This window comes from Vespa mandarinia, chromosome 1, assembly GCF_050613455.1.
Source record: "Vespa mandarinia isolate Hongniang chromosome 1, ASM5061345v1, whole genome shotgun sequence".
Lineage (NCBI taxonomy): Eukaryota > Metazoa > Arthropoda > Insecta > Hymenoptera > Vespidae > Vespa > Vespa mandarinia.
The window spans coordinates 4892013-4916783 of NC_140810.1; the positions used below are offsets into that span (position 1 = coordinate 4892013).

At 30.8% G+C, this 24771-nt stretch overlaps 1 protein-coding gene across 3 annotated transcripts in view; it reads right to left on the bottom strand.

Moving 5' to 3' along the window:
• LOC118444921 (protein qui-1) overlaps positions 1 to 24752 on the bottom strand; it is a 51553-nt gene extending 26801 nt beyond the window's left edge. For all 3 annotated transcript variants that reach the window (XM_035873699.2, XM_035873696.2, XM_035873698.2), the window contains exon 1: positions 24656 to 24752. The gene's annotated coding sequence lies outside the window, so the exon portion shown is untranslated. The remainder of the gene's footprint in view (positions 1 to 24655) is intronic.
• Between the last annotated feature and the right edge of the window lie 19 nt (positions 24753 to 24771).

Consider the following 24771-nt stretch of genomic DNA (forward strand, 5'->3'; position numbering starts at 1 on the left):
ATTTTCGTGAGTATATTTTACAAGTACTCAACATAAAAAGGCCTCGTTAAGAGATTCTATCTTTTCTGCTCCTTTCTTTTCTGCGTTAAAGTTCAAAGGAAGATAATTGTAAAGTTTATAATAGAAATATCCCGACGATGTTCCTCTCTGAGATCGTGTTTAGAACGAGTAAAGAGACTCGACAATTTCCTAGAAAGCACGTAGTTTCTAAAACATCTTTGGGATTTAAAGAAAACTATGAGAAGAAAATTTCATATGTCGAGAAAAGCAAAGGGATTGTAAGTGCATTTTAAATGCCATTATGAACGATGCTATTTAAGATAATATTTAAACTCGGAAATAGTAGAGCTATTGCAAAAGCTCGTGTCTATGACAAAACTTGCACGCTATTGAGGCGTACAACACGAATACGAATTCTGTATGGAGCCAATTGGGGGTGACTCGGATCCCAACCTACGCGCCATCGTAACGATCGGGACATCCCATTTTCATAAAGGAAAGGGCACCCCTTGCATGTCAATTGTATGTCACATTCAGAAAACGCTAACCCTTGTCATAAACGAAGCTGTCGCTTGTGTTCGTACGTATCGTCGAATACTCGATCGAAGACATCATCGATAAATATCTTGAACGACGTGAGAAAACTAATTCTTTGTTACGAATATAAATAGTAAATTTTTGTCTTTCAAAATTCACACTTTTAATATATTAATTCGGACAACACGTTTTATACATTCATTAATAAATATAATAACAAGAGATTAATAACATTCGGATCTAAAAATATCTTCGTAAAGACATATATATTTGTATCATTAAACTTTCACTCGAATATGTGTAGATATATCTCAAATCGCGTAAACTTAGATATACTTTAATGAAGTTAACTCGTCTAAAACGTTCCATATAAACTTTGGCAAATTCAAAGAGAGCTGAGAACCTAAGGAATATCGAAGGGAGAATAACGCGATAGAACGCCCTATGCAAAGGGTTTAATGAGTTAAGCGTCTCAAACTCATGGCGGTTTCCATATTCTAAAGAGAATATTCAACGAAGATGAAAGTAAAGAGAAAGTGATATAGGATGTATCGTCAAAGGTTACGTTTTCTTCTTTTTTTCTCGCTTTATCCCGTCAAATATAAGGATCGCCAAAGTCCCGTGGGATCAGTCAAAAACTGTCGGAGTAAGACATAAGAGGAGAAGCTTTCTCTCTCCCTCTCATCTCTCCAAGTAGAAAATAGATACGGCTCTGCTGATTAAATCAGGAAGAAAGTTTTCCAGGAACAGCACTGAATTTCTCGCTTATTGCTTTTGCTAGATGTCCCTTCATGGTTTTATATACCCCAAGGATCGTAAGCTGTATACTCGAAAATCGACATTTTTTTTATCCATCCTTCGTCCGATAAATTAAACAATTTTCTCAAACTGAATTTAATCTCGACGTATAACGACTCTCTAGATTCTCATATACGAAAGAAAATTTGACAGTTACATCGAATCTGAAAGACGCTTCGTAAGAAAAAGTTTACGCGTTCGGGCACGCGTTCCAATTTCAAATTGTGCTCCTTTCCAAAATTTTCATTTAGTCACGTTTCGAGTACTAACATATATATCGTATAAATGTATGTACGTTTCATAATGATATTAGTATCCGTCGCAATCATCGATACTATTTATAGTTTATTAAAATCTCAACATTTGTTAGATAATATCAAATATTAAAAAAAAAAAAAAAAATTGATTTTCTTTACGTAAATTAATTTATGTAATAATAAATCTATGAAATGTTATATGCAATTTAAATTCTTAAAATATAATACGTAATTTTAGGAGCAATAAGGATATTGCTATTATATACGTCCATGAAGATTAGTAGGTCGTGTTCTTATTTGCACTGACCAAGGACTACTACTATAGTATACTATATTTATTCTCTCTTTATCTCTATTTCTGTCTCTCTCGTTGTCGCTCTCGTTCTTTCTCTCTCTCTCTCTCTCTCTCTCTCTCGTTCTTTCTCTCTCTCGTTCTCTCTCTCTCTTTCTCTTTCTCTCTCTCTCTCTCTTTCTCTTTCTCTTCATACTGCTCGTAAAATGAGCATCACTTCGGGATTATTTTTTGTTTGATCAAGTGAAAAATGAATCATATATAGAAGAATCCTTTTAGTTGAGAAACCTTTCCGGATCTTCCCGGCAATGTTAGCAACAGAAATTTTCTAAAGGCTTACGCGCTATTTTTGCTTCGTCGATTTAAAATGGTATTTCAGTTACAACACTTACGACAGCATCCACTTTAATGGAAACGATTTTGCTTCCATTACAAATTTCTTCTTTTCTTGAAAGCTGGAAAAAAAAATAAAAACGGCAACCTCTAAAATTCTTCTAATTTTTTTTTTTTCGAGTTCAAACGAGAAGAAGAAATTAAAGTATCAAAAAAAAAAAAAAAAAAAAAAAAAAGGAAAAAGGAAAAAGGAAAAAGAAAAAAGAAAAGAGAGAAAAAAAATTCAATTTTCCTGTCAAAGAGTCACCGCTCGGAACTTGAATTTTCGTTCGACGAAGTTATATTTAGTTTCTCGACGTATAATCGATAAGGTATGTACACATCAAATAAAAGCAGAATTATTGTTCGTTTTATTAACGGATATTTATTAACGAGGAAATCATTCGTGATATGATTATCATGAAAGCAAGGGAGAAAAAAAAGGCAAATAATAACGTGAAATTACAAAACGATCGGTAGAAGCGTTCGATCGGTATCTAAATGCAACAAATCTAGACACGCGAATGTTATTATCTCTATGCGAATGTGAGAAAGAAGCAATCAACAGACTTCATTGATATACATTGCCCAGAACCGGAAGAATCGTTGAGAAAGGAAAGACAAAGCAATTGAAAATTATTTGTTCTTTGAGAAGAAACACGACCAATTGTAATAATTTTCCATCTATTTTACTGTTCCTCTCTCATCTCTCTTTTTCTATTTCTTTATCAAATCGATATAAAATCATTTTTAGAAAAAAGTTCTTCCCACTATGACGACGAATATATTAGAACAAATCCGAACGTCCTTCAACGACGATCAACATTTTTTTTTTTTTTCTTTATTTTTTCTTTTCATTTTTTTCTTTCGCGTAACCTACAAGCGAGAAGAGGATTATCGATCGGATTCGTAGAAGACGTGAAGAGATTTAGTCGGGATTCATTTCTATTTAAATCCATCTTGCATCGCTTTCATCGCCAAATATTTGAAAAATCCAACGAGATGTTCGTTCTCATTACGATCTAATTTATTTACTACAGAGAAGAATTCCTTTCATTTATATAGATATCTGTCTGATTTGATTCTCTCGCTGTGGAAAATCGTACGGTGACTACTAAAAAGAGATAATGGATAAGATACGATCTTGAAAGATTGAAGACTCGATAGCTTCCTATTACCGGTAGAAAAAGCTAGCCGGATATAAGACTGCTTCCCTGCTGATGTACTCTCGACACTTTCGTTCAGCGTACAAAGCTATTACTAGGATTCATCGAAGGTTTTTCTCGTTTCATGAAAAAAGATCGAAGGAACCAGACATTTCTACAATTCTTTCATTCTTCTATCATGAAATCGTAAATTCACAAAAATCACTAGAAATCGATTTTAATTTCCTAGGAAGAAAGTAACGTGATCGTACGAAATTAAATCAATAATATTTTCCGCAAAGAAATATTCCTTCTATCGTCCATTTTTACCAAATAACATACACGTCAAATTTATTTACATACGTTAAATTATTATACGTTCAATCATTTAAATATCATTCCTCGAGGTGTAATATTCAAATCGCATCTAAACGGAGAAATTACATTGGCAATAAATTTGTCGACATGTCGATACGTCGCGATAAGTTCCGAACCCACACGTTAGTATATCGTGTAATAATAAATCTGGAGGAACGGATGGTAAAGGGGTTCGAAGCTACGAGTTCTCCTCTCCCATCCCCGATCGATATTTATTATATCGTTCGTACTTACGACGCTTGCGTTGTCTACGTTGGATTCGATTCGGAGGTTGTAAATTATAAGAAATATATTACTTACTTCAACTATGTAACGACTTTTGTAATAAGAATTTCGAAATGCTTCATTTCATCGCTCTTGGCGAACTAAAGGCACATTGAATTGTAACGATAAAGCAATGTTCGATTTAAAGAAATAAAACCTATCTATATATATATTTAAACAAATACTTCCGCCGATCTAATCTCTGATGTTTATCGTTTCAATACATATGATACGTGACATATTTAATGTCTCATGTAAATAAATTTAAAAAGAAAATATGTACATGTATACATACATAAACGTCAAAGTACTTCGATTCCAAGAACTTTTTTTCTACACATTTTTATCGGGATCATGGAATAAATCTATTCGAGCTCTTCCTCACCTTACGACTTTTCTAACTTTTCTTCTATTTCCCTTTTCTAAGAAATCCCAGGAGAAGCGGAAAAAGAAAAGTGACAGTGACGCGTGATCGTGTCTTCAAGGAGTTTTTGCATGCTATTAAATTATGCTCACGGTAATCAGATTTAAGAAATTAAATGAAACAACAGGCCGTAAGAACGACTATCAGCACTTCAACATCATCTTTTCCATTCTAAGAGGCCTTCGAGAGAAGAAGAGTTAATTTGCACTGGCAAGCCTCATTCACGCTGTTACCAACGAGCTGCCAACGATTTTGTAAAGAGTATCTGGGTGAGAATGATTTAGCGAGGAAGACCAAAGTTAAAATTAAAAGGAAGTGGCTCTCCTTCGAAGGACATCGTTAATTCCCTTGACGCTCTCGTCAAACTAGAAAAGTTGTAACGATCGAAAAAAGAAAGGAGAAAAAGAAAAAGAAAATAAAAAGACACGAAAGTTCGACGATTACTTTTGTTTCTATGTTCATTCACATAGAAATGAATAGATATGCTAATTGCTTGATCAATTTCAATATTCGATTTTCTCCGATGCATCTACGAAGGAAACTTAGTTGATATTTTACAAAAGATGTAGCAAACTTGATTACTGTCTAAAATCATTCAACCACCATGGATATTTTGTAATTGAATATACCATAAATTTAGTTCTAACACATCACTTAAGAAACTTAATTCGCATTGACGTCAATGCAAGACAAAGGGAGAAGTTTACGTCGTCCATCGAAATTTGAAACATCCACGAAACTCATAAATGATATATTTATTAATACCGTATGACTTATACTTTGTTGGCAATTCAGGAAGGAAATAATTATCTATCTACCGTAACTAATATTATAGTTTCTCGAGAATAGAAGATGATATTGATGTCAAACGAAACTCAAGAAATTTCGTTAAATTACTTGAAACGTCAATAAACTAAATGTCTCTTCAACGAGATATCCTTTCTATTAATTTATATAGACGACGAGAATATTAGTCTAAAGTCAATATTTGAAGACATTCATATTACCTTATTAAATATATTAAAGAATAGTAATATTTTAATTTTTCAAAAACTGAAGCTTCAACTCGGCCAAGTATCAAGGGATCTTGCTTTTAACGACTACGACTTTCTGCACTGAACAATCGAAACAATGAAAACTTCCGTCGACTTGTTTCTATGAATCTGGGTCGCGTTTCGCATGAAGGTATTAAAAAATTTTAATGCATGGTCAAAAATAAAAACAAAACAAAAATTCATTCTAAACTATCTCAATATGATAAACGATGTGAAAACTATATATATATATGTATATATATATATATATATATATATATATATATATATATATATAAAGTAACTGTGTTGTTTTCAACGAATTAACGATCTTCCGAAGTAGACGTTTCGAGGAAACAACGGTTGAAACGTATGGCTGTAATTGTAAATGAAAAAGAATGAGCGTATTCCCAATGCAATTTATTTTACCCGGGAACATCGAATCTCCATTTGAGCTTTACAGCATCAGCCAAACTCATTTATTATACCGTTCCTTTCTCTCCTAATATTTTATAGCATTTTTCCTCGAAGCAGACTTCTTAAAAAATTCTTAAAGTTTATTAATTTATTGTATATCGTCTTATATGCAAGCGTCACAAAATATATTGCAAAATATAACTTTTTTAAAAGATGAAATACACGGTCTCTACGAAGTTTCCTTACGACGTATATTAAAAAAACATATATATATATAAAAAAAAAATAAAGTAGAGCATTAATAAATAAAACTTTTTTAGAGTAATAAAATTCTATTGTCATGGATATATAAGAAAATATACTAACGATATATAAAATGATATATATATATAAAACTTTCTTCTCGTGTTACTATGTTACATAGTATCAAGATCAGAAGTAGCGGTAATTATGTACTATACTAAAATTCGAAACTAAAATACATTTTGCTCATTAATTATATTCGTGGATGCTTGCGTTAAAGGTACGCTCCGAAGTCACACGATTCGAATTATTCGAAACACGCACAAAAATTTGAGGGAAGTTTCCTTGACAATGTCATCACGTTGAACTTTGTCATTGTCGCTCTACCGTCGAGCGAATAATGGAGCTGCTTTTATAATCGTGATGGCAAATTAATTGTTAGATCAAAGGGAAGATAAAAGCTTCGAATTCAATTACGACCGTTTTGACATATTCGATTATATCAAACTCACATTGATCATTCGTGTTATCGTACGACGATACTTTTGTTCAAATTTCTTATTATATATTTTTACTTTTAAATATATCATAATTTTAAAAGGGATAAATTTTCAATGTTACGATTTCTAATTGTTTCTAATCGATCTATTTTTTTTTTCTTTCCATTCTTTTGTATCGATAGATGTAAAAAAAGGACAAAAGTTCTTACTCACGATACTGAAAAGGTCAAAGACAGAACGTGAAATATCGTGCTTTCACGCTAATGCAAGGAACGCGCCAACTTCTGGATGCGTCGATTTGTTATCACCGCACAGAGAGAGAGAGAGAGTGATAGAGAGAGAGAGAGAGAGAGAGAGAGAGAGAGAGAGAGAGAGGTTGCCCTACTTAGAACTTATGTACTTCGCTTCGCTCTTCTCACAATCGGAAAGCAAAAACTCTATGATAAATATCGAGTAAGAAAATCTCGATGATCACAATTGAAGAAATCCTAGGTAATTATTTACATCTTCAGAGATATTAAATAACGTGAGGTAAGACTCTTGATATCGTTTAAATTAATAATTAAATGAAACTATAAAAGATTTATAATAAAGTCGAAAAAGGTATTGTTACCTCGAAGTGGTCGTAATTTCAAATAAAAAGAAAAAAGACTTTAATAGCTTTAAAGAAAGAAATAGGATTGTTTCGAATAACATTAGGTAATTACCGTGAAACACAAACAATGGTAACGAACGAACGAAAAGTCGATGGTAGCTGAAACAAGAAACGCAAGAAATGCAACTAGTAGTAACAATTTAAACCTACAGTACACACGCTTGACAGAAAACAAACAAAAAAAAAAGTAGTACTTTGAAGAGTAAATTTACTGTTGTCTTTGTTACAAACTCTGCCCGTTTTGCTAACAATCGTTATCCGTAGCACACTTCGATTCAGATGAAAACAACAAAATTGTACTCCACCGTCGTTTCTTTGACAAAAATTCGTCCGTCGATATGTTATATTTACAATGATACAAAGTGAAATTCATTAATTCTTCCAAATGTTCTATAACTTTGAAATTACACGAACATAAATAATATATATATATATATGTTTTCAATATTATTTCATTTTCTAAAATAAAATAAATTGTTAATTTCTATTCAAAAATTAATAATTCCAAAGTATAAATTATACTTAATGTGTATAACTACTATCAATTCTAATATAATTAAGTATTACTTATAAAAGAAAGTATATTTATACCAGTATAAATTATGATAAAAATATTGTAGCTAATAAATATTATCTATCTTATATTGATATAAATATACTATTGTTAGTATCAAATTCTATGATCTTTTTTTCAAAGACGATAATATAAATTAGATCAAACAAAGAATCAAATAAAATCATGAAATGAATGAAGTGTTTCTTTTATATACAGAAAAGTGTGATAGATTCTAATAGATTTGACGACGATAAAAATGAAATCTTTTAGAAATGCTGATATTCTGTCGAATATCGATGAATAACGAACTCCCACGTGAGTATGAACTTTTGAAAAATGAGATCTCACAAGATTTTTACTACGATCTCGATTGTCACAAAGATCATGTCACTTTAGTATTCACAAAACGAGGTATGAGATACTCTCGTCCTTTAAAAGATATTAAAGCAGCAACAATGGAACAAAGAAAGAGACAAGATCGAAGAAATACATACATACATACGAAGATATCTGGACAATACTGAAATGCTTTCAACTTACCAACGATTTATCTCTTGCTATTTCGATTCAATATGAATTCTTTTGTCATACACCATACACTTTTTATTCTATCCTTTTTATAACGTTAAACGTCTTTCGAGATGATAACGCTTTTGAAGCTTTTACAATATTTCAAAAGAAATTCTTCGAAAAAATCGAGACGTTCGAAATATTAACGTAAGTATCATTTAATAAATCCCGAGGATTCGATTAATTTATACTCATCGAATGAAATAATTTATGATACGAAATGAGATTATAAATCCAAACTCCAATATTTAAATTCAATATCGAAACAATGATGAAATTTTTATTAAAATTCTGTTAAAATTCCGTCGGTTCTTTTAATTTAATATACGATCGATTAAAAGTTTAATTAACATCGAGCAATTCCGAGATATAATGAAGGAAGAAGAAGAAGAAGAAACTTTTGTCTGAATAGGGATTCAGCAAAAAGTAAGTTAATAAACCTGAAAGTAAATAAATTTAAGATCCATACAAATTAAAAATAAAAGTGTAATCCGAACATACGATCTTTTGATATTATATATATATATATATATATATATATATATATATATATCATGATTAAAGAAGACTATAATTGTCGTGGAATTAAAAGTTTTCGCGCTTGCTTCCGTGAAGAATTATTCGTATAAAAAAAAAAAAAGAAAAAAAAAAAATCTTTTATCACTACACTTTGAAAACGTGTAAAGATTAAATTCAAATAAATTCAAAAGTTCAATCGAAACCAAGCGATCTTTATAGAAATGATTGAACCTGGCAGCTTATCGAAAGGATTGAAGAAAAAGGAGGATTCTTTTTTTTTTTTTATATCGTTCAACCACAAAAGCAGTGCGTATAGTACCGAATATCATCAAGCATGTCACGTTTCTATGAGTTAAGAGTTTTCCTTCTCATCCACTCAATCTTCCACACGTTTACCCTCAACCAACGTCTGTTACAATCGATGTCTATCAAGCACAACAATATATTATATAATAGTTAGATATCCGTATATATTATATATATATATTATGTATATAAATATATATATATATATATATATATTATGTACGTATAATAACCAATAATAATCACACAATGTAATCAAGAAACGGATTTTCGCTTAAATTCAATTTCGATAACGTATATACATATAGTAGGTACCTTTGTTAAACGAAACAAGAATGAACCAGCATAGAATTTCAATTTCCATTTGGAAAATGAAAAACTAAGAGACGAGAGAGTAGAACGAAACTAAAAATAGACTATACCAAGAGTTTTATCTTTAAAAGAACATTCAAAAGTATAGATGTGTACGTATATGTGTGCATGTGCATGTGCATGTGTGTGTGTCGGTGTGTGTGTCGGTGTGAGAATGAGTGAAGAATTACCTTATATCAGACTTTCTGAATTTCTCGTCGACACTGATGAGATTTGACACAATAAGGGCACTATTATTAGCTATAAGAAAAGAATCGCGTGTTCTTTTCTCGTTTTTACTATTATCGTTAAGATTAGTGATCGAACGTGTTATCGTCGATATAATGGCGATTACTTAATCGATTTCATTTTCACGATCAGTCGAATCTCTTATACATTTCTATGTTTAAAGGCAAAAGTACGAGAACCAATCATTTCGGATAACAATCAAACATTTGTATTATTAGTCGAGATTATTTCAATTTGATCGCTTGAGAGGTCAATATTTGATTAAGCTACTCACATTATTTCAAAGCATAGTTAAGAACTTAACGATGGATTAATGAATTAGAAACTCATATGAAACCACCCCACTATCGTATGTTACAAAGATTATAATTTAATCATCGGTTTGCGAAATAGAAATTAATCATTTCCATGAATATTACATCGTAATGTATTACTACACAAAGGATCATGATTAATGAATTATTTCGTTATTTCAGTTATTCCTTTTTCTTCGAAAGGAATGGTAAATATTTTATTTACTTATCCGTATCGTAAACTAGCTGATAAAACAAATGATTCTCATGCTCAAACGTATTAATATTTCGTTTTGTACATATCATAGTCAAGTGCTATAACAATAACGTACGATTCATACGTCATATATACGTATATATAGGTATATACTTTTCTTCTTTTTCCTTTTCTTTTTTCTGTTTTGTTTTTCTTTTTTGTATAAAAAATTATATCACAAAATGTTGCCTAATCTAATTTACATCGAAATACTTCGAATATATTCCTATGAAATGAAACGTTCTATTTTGAAGAGCGAACGAAAAGATTTGTACCTCCTGCGTACATAAAAACTATTCGCAAAGGAAAGGTAAAAATAAATGTGGCGATTATTTACGTTCGTATATTACTCTTCGGTGAGCAGGCTCGATATACGCCTAGAAAAACAAACCGAAGAAAGAATAAAGTATGTTTGACCTACATATTTCGCAGTTACCCTATCTATTCGTGATAAGTTTGTCACTCTTGAAGATCGGATGTAGAAGATCGTAAAATTGATGTCAAGAAGTCTTCTATGCGAAGTGCTCTCTCAAAAGGCACTTCAATGTCTCTAACACTTGACAGCTATGCACAAGAGAGATCCGCAAACTGAAATGACAGCTAAGTTTTATACCTTACGTTGTAAGAACATACCATGTTGGAACATTTACATATTATTTTTATCGACCTCGATTTCAGTTTTACATCAGAAATATAGAAATAATATAATTATGTATTATAATTGTGTCTGTGTTGCGTCTAAATCACGTTTAACTTAACGAGAAAAAAGCGAAACTTAACTTTAAGTTAAACATTAAAAGAGAGAGAGAGAGAGAGAGAGAAAGAAAAAGTAAACAAAAGAAAAAGGAAAGAGCTATCGATTCGTCGAATTTTGAATTTCTTGATATATAAAGAACAATAATAAACTCATTGTTATGACTGATTGTCCTTCGCTATTAATGCCATTTAGATTTACATAAATCATTAACGAAACGTTGAATGATTATTTACACAAGCGTTCGTTATCATTGTCCTTAGAAATAACAGATTTATCAATTTATCAAAAATAACTTTTTATTTAAATGTACTGTTTAAAACATATTCATCATTATAAATTTCTATGTCATATCTTTTGTATAAAGAAACACCGGTTTTCCTTATTACGCAAGATAGTACGGCGTAACATTGATATTCTTATAACCAGACATAATCATAATAATAATATATTTTTCTCATAAAATACGATGCTATATATTCCCTTTTTAATTAACACTAATTATAAATGCTTTGTTTCTTCGTACTATAATGAAAGAAAAAAGAAAAGAAAAAAAGAAAATTTAGTTTAATATATTCATAATCGTTGGATGTATACCTAAACATAATTCCGTTGATCTACATAAATTCATAATGCAAAATATTTAATAGCTTCATTGAACTCATTACATTAACTAATTAAAACTCATTAGAATACGAAAAATTTATCGTTGTTTTTTAACCTTCGTAATCCTAACAGTTCAAGTAATAGGGTCCACTGAAGCTCTTAACTCATTTTCATATTTTATTACATTGAATAGTATCAAAAAGAAAATTTATTAAGACACGATAACTATATAGTCCCTCGTTAATGTTCATGGAAAAATATACTTATGAAAAAAAAAAAAAAAAAAAAACAGGAGAACAAAACGTAATAAAAACAGGACAAGGTTTTACTGTAACACCTGAGCACTAATTTGGTAATGGCCATTAGAGCATGCTTACGATACAATCAAAGTTATATTATCGATGTATCATTGATATTTCACGATACCGTCCTGTTTCTATCTAGTACGCACGAAAGGCCGCAATGACACGATTAGGTCAAAAGTTCAGCCACCAACGAAGAATCAGGATGCTACTTTGACGTAATCCGCAAGATATACATCGTCGTTATGTCATTAATGAGTAATAAATGTAAAAAGTTAAATATATAATCCACGCAGATATTTAAATAAATGTATGTAAACTTCTTCTCCTTTTTATTCTTCTTTAATAAGAAATAAAACGACTTATCTATTAATTATATTAATTAATATAATTATATTGATTAAAGAAAAACAAATGTAACATATCTATCGGTCCTTTTTTTATTTTCAAAGATACGAATGTTATATAAAATACTAGCGTGAATGTTTAAGGATAAAATCCCATAAATATATTTAAATCGAATTTCTCTTGGATCAGGTCGACGAAAAATAAAATTATTTTATATCTCCATGTAGAAACACTATTACGTCGGAAAACTAAATTTATTCAACGCAACACAGTACGAATTCAACGTTGTTAAGTGAATCTTGGTGTAGAATGAAAAGTTTCTAGTGGAGGAACCAAAAGGCAAATATCGTGTTATATTTTATCTCTACTCGCTTGAATCGTTATCTTTTGTGATATTTCTCTAGTTCTATCTTATCTTTTTAGTTTTTATTGTGATATAAAAAATTTTATACTAAAAGAAAGAAAGGAAGAAAGAGAGAGAGAGTGAGAGAGAGAGAGAGAAAGAGAGAGAGAGAGAGAGAGAGAGAGAGAGAGAGAGAGAGAGAGAGAGAGAGAGAGAGGCAAGAATACATTATTGTCGATAAAATTACATTCGAATTGTAATATATAAGAAACTTTGTAAATCACACCAGTCTACGAGGTCAAAAGTTCACCGGTTCATCCGCAGTAACAGCTGGTTGAACGTTCGGACCTATAATTCAATTAGTAAACGTTGATAAATAAAAAAGCGCGAAAATTTTAAATATTCTAATTCATAAATGCGAGCTTAATAAATATAATACTTTAATGTGAATATAAGCTCTTATTTATTCTCTTCTTGCAAATACATACATATACGTGCGTACATCAGCTTTGACTTTGTTCCCTTTGAAAAGGTTTTCTCAATAAACCTTGGGGCAAAAGTTACATTACTCGTTTCGTGTCGATTATCACTTGCTCCTACGTTTGACATTTTCCTATGCTCTAAATGCAACAGTTGCAGCGATCGACCGAGAGAATACATTTGGTTGCATGGACCAATATGGATCGATCGCAATGTATTCATGAACGTCGTAACAACAACCTGAGTATATTTCTTTTCCTTTATCAAATTATCGATGCCTTTGCTTAACAATAAATGAACGAACTTCGATAAACGTGCAATCGATATTTCAAAAACAATTGAACTAATAGAATTTTATTATCAACACGGTAGACTTTAAAATTTAACTTTTTCTTCTGTTTTAATCGAGACTGTATTTTGTTATTAACGAATTAATGACAAAATCGATATAGATAGAGCAACTTTGTTTAATCCGACCATTGAATTAATTAATATCGACTTAAACTCGTAATGCATAACAGATGCGAACGAATCAAGAGGATTTCTGTTTTATTGTTAAAACCAAGCTTAATTTATCTCTCATGAAAATGAAGAGATATGTGGCTTATGTGAGATAAAAAATATAATAGGAAAAATATTTGTTTCGATGGTAATGTATTTATTGTTTTTTTTTTGTCACAGTATTTCTACACGCTTTTCATTTCAACCGAAACAAAAGCAAATAAATTACATAATAACGTTTAACGAATTTCTCTCAGAGAATAAAAATATTGGATATATAATATACATATATTCTAAGATATAATAACTTTATTTGAAACATTAAATACTTTTCAAATAATCCGTCTTTTTATTTCTATATATAATTAATAAATATTTGATATATATATATATATATATATATATAATTAATAAAAATTTGCTATGATCAAACTTCAGATATATGTAAATATTATCGCACTGTGTTAACAAATTTTGTCTACATATATTGACAAATAATAGAAATACGTTTGGTTAACCAACGCCATATCCACGGAAATTTCGAGGTTGTGGCTAACGACAGAGGAGATTACCATCTAGACCATGCCGTAGTTAATTCCATTGTAAGTTCTCTAATCTCATATAACTCAATTAATGGTGGATGCTGGGTAAAGACGTTTGCTGTCTCTTATCTTCTATACCTGTATCCTGACAGAAAGTATAATGAGGGTAACGAAAATAATAACGTTAATTTGCGAAACAAAGAATTAAACAGTAAAATTTTCGACAAATTAATATGCTAATTGCATGTTTCCAATTATATAGTGAAGGAAAATGTATTTAATAAAACTTATATATTAATACATTTATAAAGGAAGAAAAATATAAGAAGATACGTAGAAATCTATCATAACAATTAACGACTAAATTGATTGGACTTATCGGGATGATCTTGAACGAACCTACAACAAGATATTTCGACAATATTGCCAAGAGCACAAATCGCTGTTACATGAACCATGTTACGGAAATTGTGTTAGTAACTCCGATGTACCATGGGTGAAATCTGCAAAATCCATTTTGGGGGCAGTTAACGCTAACGAGCCATCAAGACGAAACGAGAAATGAAACGGTAAGATGAGTAATGTTGAAACATCGAATGATCGTAATATCGATTTTTCGTGAACATCGAACTGACAAATCAAAGAATCAAATAGGAAGAGAGAGAGAGAGAGAGAGAGAGAGAGAGAGAGAGAAAACGGATTTAAACTTCTCTTGCGTTAATGGGTCAATTAAAATAAAAAATATCTATTACGTAATATCATCAATAGATTCGAATCCAAGCCGATCATCATTGATTCTTTGTAATTATACTCGTTAATTTTATTCTAGAACGACTGATGATGTAAATGGGAATAAAATTAAAAACAACACTATCGTCCTATTAATTAATATTGTAAAATCGTAAGATATCGCATTACCAATGTCCTATATGTATTATATTTATAGTATAATACAAGTGAGATTAGTTACCTAAATAAAAAAAAAGCATTTAAGTATTCCTCAAAGGGCTTACGTTAATCGATAATCTTTATTGTGAACTATTTAAGTTAAGTAATTATTGCACAAACTTATTATCCATATATATATATATATATATATATATATATATATATATATATATACGTTAAAACAAAATTATATTCTATTCTTTTATAAACATCATCCTTTATATCATTTTTATACATTATCTCTTTTTATAAATTTATCATGTATTTTATTGTATGAGATTTTGAAATTATTCGAAGAAAAGTTCGTTCGAAAAGCATTATGAAAAACGATTCTTTTATTCCTTATCAACTACTCACATACATCAACCTGCCTGCACTTTCCTGATATTCTTTTTCTTTCTTTCTTCTTCTATTGTTTATAGCAGAAGAGACGACATTCCATATATAACATGCAATATTCCAGTTGTCTACCAACACTCAACTCCGGCGAAACAACGGGTTGTTCAAAATGGCGCGTGGAGATTCACCATATAGGGATTCCTAAATATATATGCATATGATCGTGGTAGGAGAAGCGTCGAATGCAAATAACCTTTACGTCAGTAAGCTGTCACGAATGGTTGCGAGTTAAACGGGGAGTGATTTCAGAATGTTTTCTCTCACTTTTTGGTTATCATCGTCAACGGAAGTTTCTACTTCCGGTCGATATATTCAGGCTACTACCAACGAGAGACCTTTCAAATACCTTAATTAAGTTTTCAGCCATATAATTGTGCAACATTGATTGTAGCAGCACGAAAGTATACATATTTATACGTACTATAAATTATATATACGGCTAAGGTTCTTTAAACTTTTTATACACGGAAATGCACGTTCGTAAAGGACTTCTAAACTCGCCTAAAGTAAACGTGATCACGTAACTCTTTCATTACGTGCTGGTTTTATATTACCAATGAAAAAAATACTAAGCTTTATTTGTCATGTTAAATCACAATGTATATCGTCTATTCATTATATTTTCCCCCGTAAATATATTTTTACTAGCAATTTATCGGAAAAAAAAATAGATAATAAATAAGAGAGGATGAGAGAGAAAAATAAATATATTCAATGCTTTCGCAACATTTCTATTATCTAACATCGCAATAAAAAGGATGATTCATTTGGAAAAGTCGAATACAGACAAATCGATATACCAATAGATACATGTAAATCCTTTCCATTTTCGCAGTTAATCCTGCTTTCTCTATTCTAGTTCCTCTCTCATTCCGCATCCATCATCGAACGATCTCGTTGAATGAGTTGCGTCTGACTAGTACGAGTCAACACTACTGCCAATTGGAAAACGCAACGAGTAACAACTATGTCTCTCGTTGATTCTATGTCGCTTTTGGTTCTCTCTACGATGAAATTGATGTGGATATACTAACGTGAAAAATCAATAAAAAGAACGTCGAACGTTCGAATAAACAATTACTTTTTCCCTACATTGACTAATTCTGAGATAATTCTTATACGAGATTACGTATTGAAACATAATTAATAATGAAAATCTCGTATAGAGAATTTGATGCTTTAGTTGATGTTTCTGTACTTCGTAACGTTCCTGTAACATGTACCGGCTGCTGCTGGCTAGCCATTGTATCATTATACAGCAGGAAGTTACGATGAGTAACACCCGAGATGAACCACCCGCCTCTATGCTTGCTTTAGTTCCCCAAATGAAACACTTTCACCGTTATCGTAATAAATATTAGAAGGAAAACTCGTGCTATTCGTACTACGTTAAACGCTATCAGAAATGACAAGAAAAGAACATCAATTCAAATTTTTTCCATTGAACTCTGTTTGTCTTTCCGATGGAGAAAAAAAGGAAAAAAAAAAATAAATAAAAAAAAAATAAATAAAAAAAAAAAAGAAGAAAAAAGAAAAAAGATCACTTTTCAAAAATTGTCTATACAGTAATATACTATATTTGTAAAATTCTCTATAGAGTGATCATTCGGTCGTCAAAATCTTTAGTTTCGTTAGTGTCTCTTATTGCTTTTAATATCTTCCCACGCAAACTCGTATTCCCTTTTTCATTTTATACGAAATAAAATCGTCGAACTTTATTCTCTAATTTTTGTACGTTCCTCACGGAAACGCAATATCAATGTCACGAGATATTTCGTGAGAAGTAGCTAATACAAAGCAAAAGGTCAGACCGCGTCATTACAAAAGGAAAGTCAACGATATGACCTTACGATAGGACCATGTCGATCGTCGTTCAATCGAGACAACGCGGATCACGATAGTGTCGTCTCTCTTCCAATGTACCTTCATACCCATATAAAGCCCTTCGAGCTCACAGCGGGTTTTCTCAAGGTCTAATAAGTCCTTCCCATCAATTTGCTTCCTTTACCAACACCCTTCTCCATTCGCTCTTCTTCCCCTTTTGTTCGTCTCCGCACTCGATCGTATATCACCTCGTAAGTGTGGCTCCTGTGAAAGCTTTCTACCAATCGAACGATCGTTTTCAAAGAAGTATACGGTCGCATCGTTCAAATCGATTGCCAACGATTATACTCAAATCCATTACTCTCGCGTACAGATTTTCTGAACGTTTCAACTAATCGATACGACACTGATCTTCGAACGTTGTTTCTTTCAACGAAGAAGGACAAAAAAGAAAAGAAAGGAAAAAAGAAAAGGAACGTAAATAAGTAAAGTTTGCATTTACGAAGACCCAGAGTGAAACGCAGAAAAATCCATTACGTTTCACATTGATACAGGATGGACCAAAAGTTCCTAGATGAGTTTAAAAATCAATTAGGGAACTTTTCTTGAAACTTGTTAAACTTGTAATTAGGCTTAGTTTTATAATCTAAAAAAAAAAAAATATATATATATATATATATATATATATATATACCTAAAAAATAAACCTAATAAGTCTCGACAAAGATTGATGGATTTTGTAAAATTATCTAAATACATTTGGCCAACCCTCTTTGAATATAACATATATATATAGTAAATATAATTTAATTGATGCGAAATGTAAATTGAATATCTTTCATTATAACAAATTACTCATAAAAATACGTCTACGAAGAAATGAGCATCGATTTTTTTATCTAGAGAAAACTTTTTTTTAGCAAAACGAGCGTACAAAATGCAAACCGTTGAGGAGTTTCCAAAGTTAATACGTTTCAACACGGCCGCGGGCAAATTTATGCACCATACGAATTCATAATAGCCGTTATACTTTTTCTCGTTATTTTATTCGCCATTCCAAAAATGACACGTTTCCCGGGCTAATTGGATTTCTCGAGGTTCGTCGAAAAGGTCTAGAAAAGTCAAATATCGGAGCGCAAAAGTTACCTTGGTATTTAATCACACGTGATGGAACTAAATGGATGAAGGACGATCGTGTGAAATAAAAACACACACGCGCGGGTACACACACACACATGCACGCACACGCACGCACAAATAAAGAAAAAGAATTTTATCTGCCGATAAAATGTAAACTCTCGCGCCCGATCGATCAATAATATTATTTATACGATAAAACCCAATATTTAAGCTCGAATATATATCGTATATGTATATATATATATATATATATATATATATATATATATATGTTTGTATATATACGAATACAGACATTTTAACAAATGTTCCTATAGCGTTATCCTTCTTTTCCGAATAATTCTGATACCGTGTACATGTATTCACGTGTACATATATACACGTGCATATACATACATACAAGTTCCATATCGTATATACGTATTGTGTGTGTGTGTGTGTGTGTATTCCAGTGATAAACGACCGCGTGTGTAATGTTCCACGGAAACCTTTTACTTCCACTTCTTCAGGATATTTACACGCATCTATAGACGTACACAATGGAACGAACATTTGCAAGGGATCGACCTCATTATTTGGCTAAAAGCTTCGCGTTACACCGAGATGATTCGTTGAAACAGCTTCGTGCTTGAGAAATCTAACAGTACACATCTAGCTAAATACATATGTACATATGTAGTAAACTATATATTATGAAGATAATTGTAAATACTTCAGAATGGTACAATATCACATTTCGATTTAATTTCTATTTGATGTAAATACAGGGAGAGGTTAAAAGTTTCTTAATGATATTAAATAATCAATTTACTCTTGTTCGAGAATTTTTAAGATAATTTTTTCTTTTTTTCTTTTTTTTTAATTAAATCGTAAAATTACAAGCCAAATCTTTGTATAATTACAAGGTCTAATTATAAGCCTAAAAGGATTCGAAAATGTATAATTGCTTTTAAAAAATCATTTAATAACTTTTTTAATTTGCCTGAAAACTTTTTATTACGACGATTTATACGTACGTAATAAATTATTGAATATTATTAGAATGGATATATTAGGTATATTATATATTTGAATATATAATATACCTAAGGATACTTTTGTTAATACGATTCGGAAAATTGGTTAGAAGTTCGTTACAGGTAAAATCGCGCATACTGCTTCGCTAATTGTAAGTTCGAGAAAGGAATAAGCAGCAGTAAGGTGTTAATTGTATTTGACGCTTTACCGCGTTGCACGCTCGCTTGTCTCTCAAATGTTTGCATGGATAGTAAACAATCTTGCTTACGGCAGACACGCACACACATGAATACAATATACATGGCCAACCGCTTTGCATCTGAGCTAGAATACATGAGCGAGGACAAACGAATAATCAGAGCGGATGATACGTAAGCGAGTAGATATATATATATATATATATATATATATATATATATATATATATATGTATGGATATAATCGTTGAAAAATAAGAAAAAAATGTGTAATATAAAATAGAAATTTTAATTAATTCTCTTTGAATTCATTGCAATTTCATTGTTATTGAGAGAGAAAGAGAGAGAAAGAGAGAGAGAGAGAGAGAGAGAAAAAAAAAACGAAAGAATAATATTCTCAAAAAATGCAGAAGTATACATGGAAGCTGTGGATATTAATGCCTCGAGCGAAATCGATGACAATAATGTCGATCGCAACTAGAGTTTCGCGATATAGAAAATTTTTATCATATAAAAATTTTTGTCATACGACGAATTTTAAGAGCGTATATATATTGCTTGCTCGAAAGGCCACAGTCGATATATTCCTGCGATATTATATTCTCCGAGGATGTAAATAGGTTCTTTATATATAGCTTGATATCCTAGAAAATTGAATTTATCCTATCGTACCTTCGATATCTGCATGTAATATAAGCACAAAAATGATCTGCAAAGTGTGTGCATTCTTTTTTCTTTTTATCTTTTCTTTCTTCTTCTTTTTCTTTTATTTATAAAAACAACAAAGTATATATCTATTTTGGATATGATTGGAAAATTTGGAAATATCAACGAAAGATTTAATTAGCAAGGAAATAATAAATATTCGATTAAAGATTTTTAATTTTTTATTAGAACGTCTATTATCATTATTTAACTTCTTAATTCGACCATATCTAAATACGTTTATTGAAATTGTGAATAATTAATTACGTGAGTCGCATCCACTTAATTATTTCAGTATACCCAAATACTATAGCATTGATTAATTGAAGAAATGGAAAATTTCAAAATTAAACCACTATCCAAGCTCTCGCGTCTATTTTGAAAACTACTTTTTCTACTACTTACGTGAATTGACTCGTATACTACGTATAAAACGACTATCCTCGTAAAAAATTCACTTTGTAACAGAATGAACGATGCGGATACGGCCTAATTAAATTAATTATTTAACTGCCAATACGAAAGAGTTTATATATATATGTATGTGTGTATATATGTATATATGTATATCGATCAATCACCGTCGGATTCATTTACGTTCGTAAAAGGTTTAAACGAACTGCCGGATTGACAGTTCGAAAAACGGAAAAATGTAACAAACTATGCGCTATGCTGAAACTATTCCTCGATATTGTAAAATCTCGTTCACATGTAACTAATCGTTAAATTCAACTGTTTTTATTTTTATTTCAAGTGAAAAAACTGGTTGTATCGTGTAAAAAAAAAAAAAAAAAAAAAAAAAAAGTAAAAAAAAAAGAATGATATATAGATAGATAGATATATAGATATAGATGGTGAAAGGGATAGAGAAAAAAAAAGTTAAACTATTAAATTCGAAAATTCGAAGTAAGATAAATTATCCGAAATACTTCGCTATTCTTGAATGAAACTACAAAAAAGAAAAGCAGTTGGGTTTGGTGGAAATGGGGATTCTAAAGGTGGTTCTTCATATTTCAAGGAGAGCTGAGATGAAATTCTTTTGCACGAACTAGAGAGAAAGAAAAGAAGACAAAGGAAGAAAAAGAAAGTAAACGGACCTCACTAGCAGGATAATGCAAGGCGGAATGACGCGCCATCGTAGCACCGAGTGACTAATGATGGAGAAATCTTTTACGTACAATAATGATCATAAAAAGTAGATGAAAATATCTACGACGTTGGGATTCATCGACTTTTACTGATTGTGAGTTGCTCTTTCCTCTTTCTACCCTCATTGGAAGCGGATGAAATAGCAAAGAGCTAAATGTTCTAAGCATGCCCTTGAATCACACACACACACATTGACACATGTGCGCGCGCACACACACACATACACACACATTCATACACGAGACCCCTATTTAGTTTATAGATAACATGAACGACGGACAGTTCGCTAATTAATAGCACTAATTAAAAATGTTTCTATCGTTTGACTCGTCGCGCCTTCACATTTTACAACAGTTATATTTTGTTAACTTTTCATCATTCATATTTCTGACACTTGAGAAAACTCATATGCATAACGATAAATATTAGCAATCGGTATTTTACATGAAAAATTAAAAACGATTATGATCGTCGACAATGTTTACAGTAATTTAGGAAAGGATACGTCGATACGATCGGTGATTCTTCCAGCAAGCAAAAGGATCATGTTACTATCGTAAAGTAGGGCCGTTCGATATATTTGATGTACACACATACACGCATACATACATACATACATACAAATATACATACATTCATACATACATACATACATACATATAAAGATACATACGTAAAGCCTCAGTTAGGACATTTCTTTGTTCCTCTAATCGATTCGGTCGATATCGCGAGACACGCGCAAATTGTAGATAAAATGCGTTTAGGAATTCCGCCGATTCTCTTCCTCTCATTTATTCTTTACATCTATGTGTGTGTATATATTTTTTTAAATATAATATATATAATATATATATATTATATGTATATATATATTATATATATCGACGGTAAACTACAGGGCAACTACATATTTTCTTAATGATTCACTCAAGTATTAAAATGAAATCAACTCACAGACCTTCATTGTCGTTTATAATCGAGAAACTTTAGTTCGTTCAGTTCGCAATTAGCACAGTTGAGAATACCTATGTTCATAGATTGTCAAAAGGTTTCGAAAAGAAATAGATAGAGAGATAGAGAGATAGAGAGAAGGAGAGAGAGAGAGAGAGAGAGAGAAAACGAATGAGTGAATGATAAAGAAAAGAGACAAAGAGAGAGAAAAAGAGAGAGAGGAAGAGAGAGAGAAATGAAGAAGAATAACTACAAAGAAGAAGAAACAAAAAGATGTGGGAAAGTCATTAAGGAGTTTGATAATACCAATCGAAGAGAGAACCCACAAAATTATAATTCAAAGTACAAAGTAGATAATTCACCATTTTGCGACGAGTATTATAAAGATCGTATTTTACGAGAGATCCATATATACTCTAGTGTATTCTATCTTCTAGATATTAAATGTGTATATGTGTATATGTGTATATGTATGTATGTATGTATGTATGTATGTATATATGTATGTATGTATGTATGTATGTATGTATGTATGTATGTATGTATGTATGTATGTATGTATGTATGTATGTATGTATGTATGTATGTATGTATGTATGTATGTATTTATGTATGTATGTATGTATGTATGTATGTATGTATGTATGTATGTATGTATGTATATATGTATATATGTATTTATGTATTTATGTATGTATGTATGTATGTTGTGTATATAGCTACACCATTAATCGGAGATAACAGTAAAAGTTTTCACTTAACCAAAGCTCTCATCGATAATATATTCATGTCTATCGTATCCGTTAAGTAACGTTTAGATGATAAATACTCCTTACGTGTGTATTAGAACTTTCACGGATAATTGTGAGGTTTATTGTACGTATTTATATCTAGTATGTATATAGTTATCTACGTTACCTAGTTATATATAGTTATATAGTTACGCGTATTTATCCATTAAAAAAAAAAAAAAGAAAAAGAAAAAAAATATAGGGACTTAAAAATTATTAAACACATTACGATAATTATTGTACCAAATGATTCGCATTATCCTATAATTATTAAGTTGCCAATTAATGATTTATTCGAATATTTATGTATCAAAAACGTAAGTCGTTTTAATCGCGTTACGGAAGAACTTACATGTCATTTTGATTAGCCGTTATTATATATTGTATTGCGCCCTATAGCTGCCTTTAATTATCGGGTGAATGAACTAAATGCAAAACACACAGAGAAACATTAATTTCTCGTATACTTTATATAATGGCAAAAATGCAATAAAACGCATATGAGAAACATACGAAAGCGGATATAAAGTAAACAAATTACTTCCATGAGTATTTTACGTATACATTGAAGCGCGTGTTTGTATATCATGAGATAGAATTTACAAAAAATGCATACGTAAAAATAGGGAAACTCATTTAGGAATAAATTATTAAGGAATAAATTAGTAAACGAAAAAGCAAACTTATTACTTAGAAATGTTCGTACGTTTAAACGCGTAATGATTGTCAGCTTTCGTTGATTGCTATTCCGTTTATCAAAAAATTCACATGTTAATTTATCTGCGAACAATGCTATTCAAAGCACGTATTCGGCGAAAATATTACATGTATACATGTATATGATATGTATATGTATATGTATATGTATATGTATATGTATATGTATATGTATATGTATATGTATATGTATATGTATATGTATATGTATATGTATATGTATATGTATATGTATATGTATATGTATATGTATATGTATATGTATATGTATATGTATATGTATATGTATATGTATATGTATATATGTATATGATATGTATATATGTATATGGATTGTATACACATATGTATACACACACACATACACACATATAATGTGACTACTGTTATAATACTATGAATTTAAAAAAAAAAATGTAAGAATGATTATAAAACTTAAAAAATTTTAATAACAATAATGACCTTAAATGTAGCATATATATATATATATAAATATTGAATACTCGTGGTCAAAACAAAACTTACCGGATCGTCGTATAACTGCTATGACAGAGACTCGCCTCCTCTCACCAACTACGGCACCACTACTGATAACAAAATCAAACCGCATACGCGCCGTAGCACCGACGCCATTAGTGCTG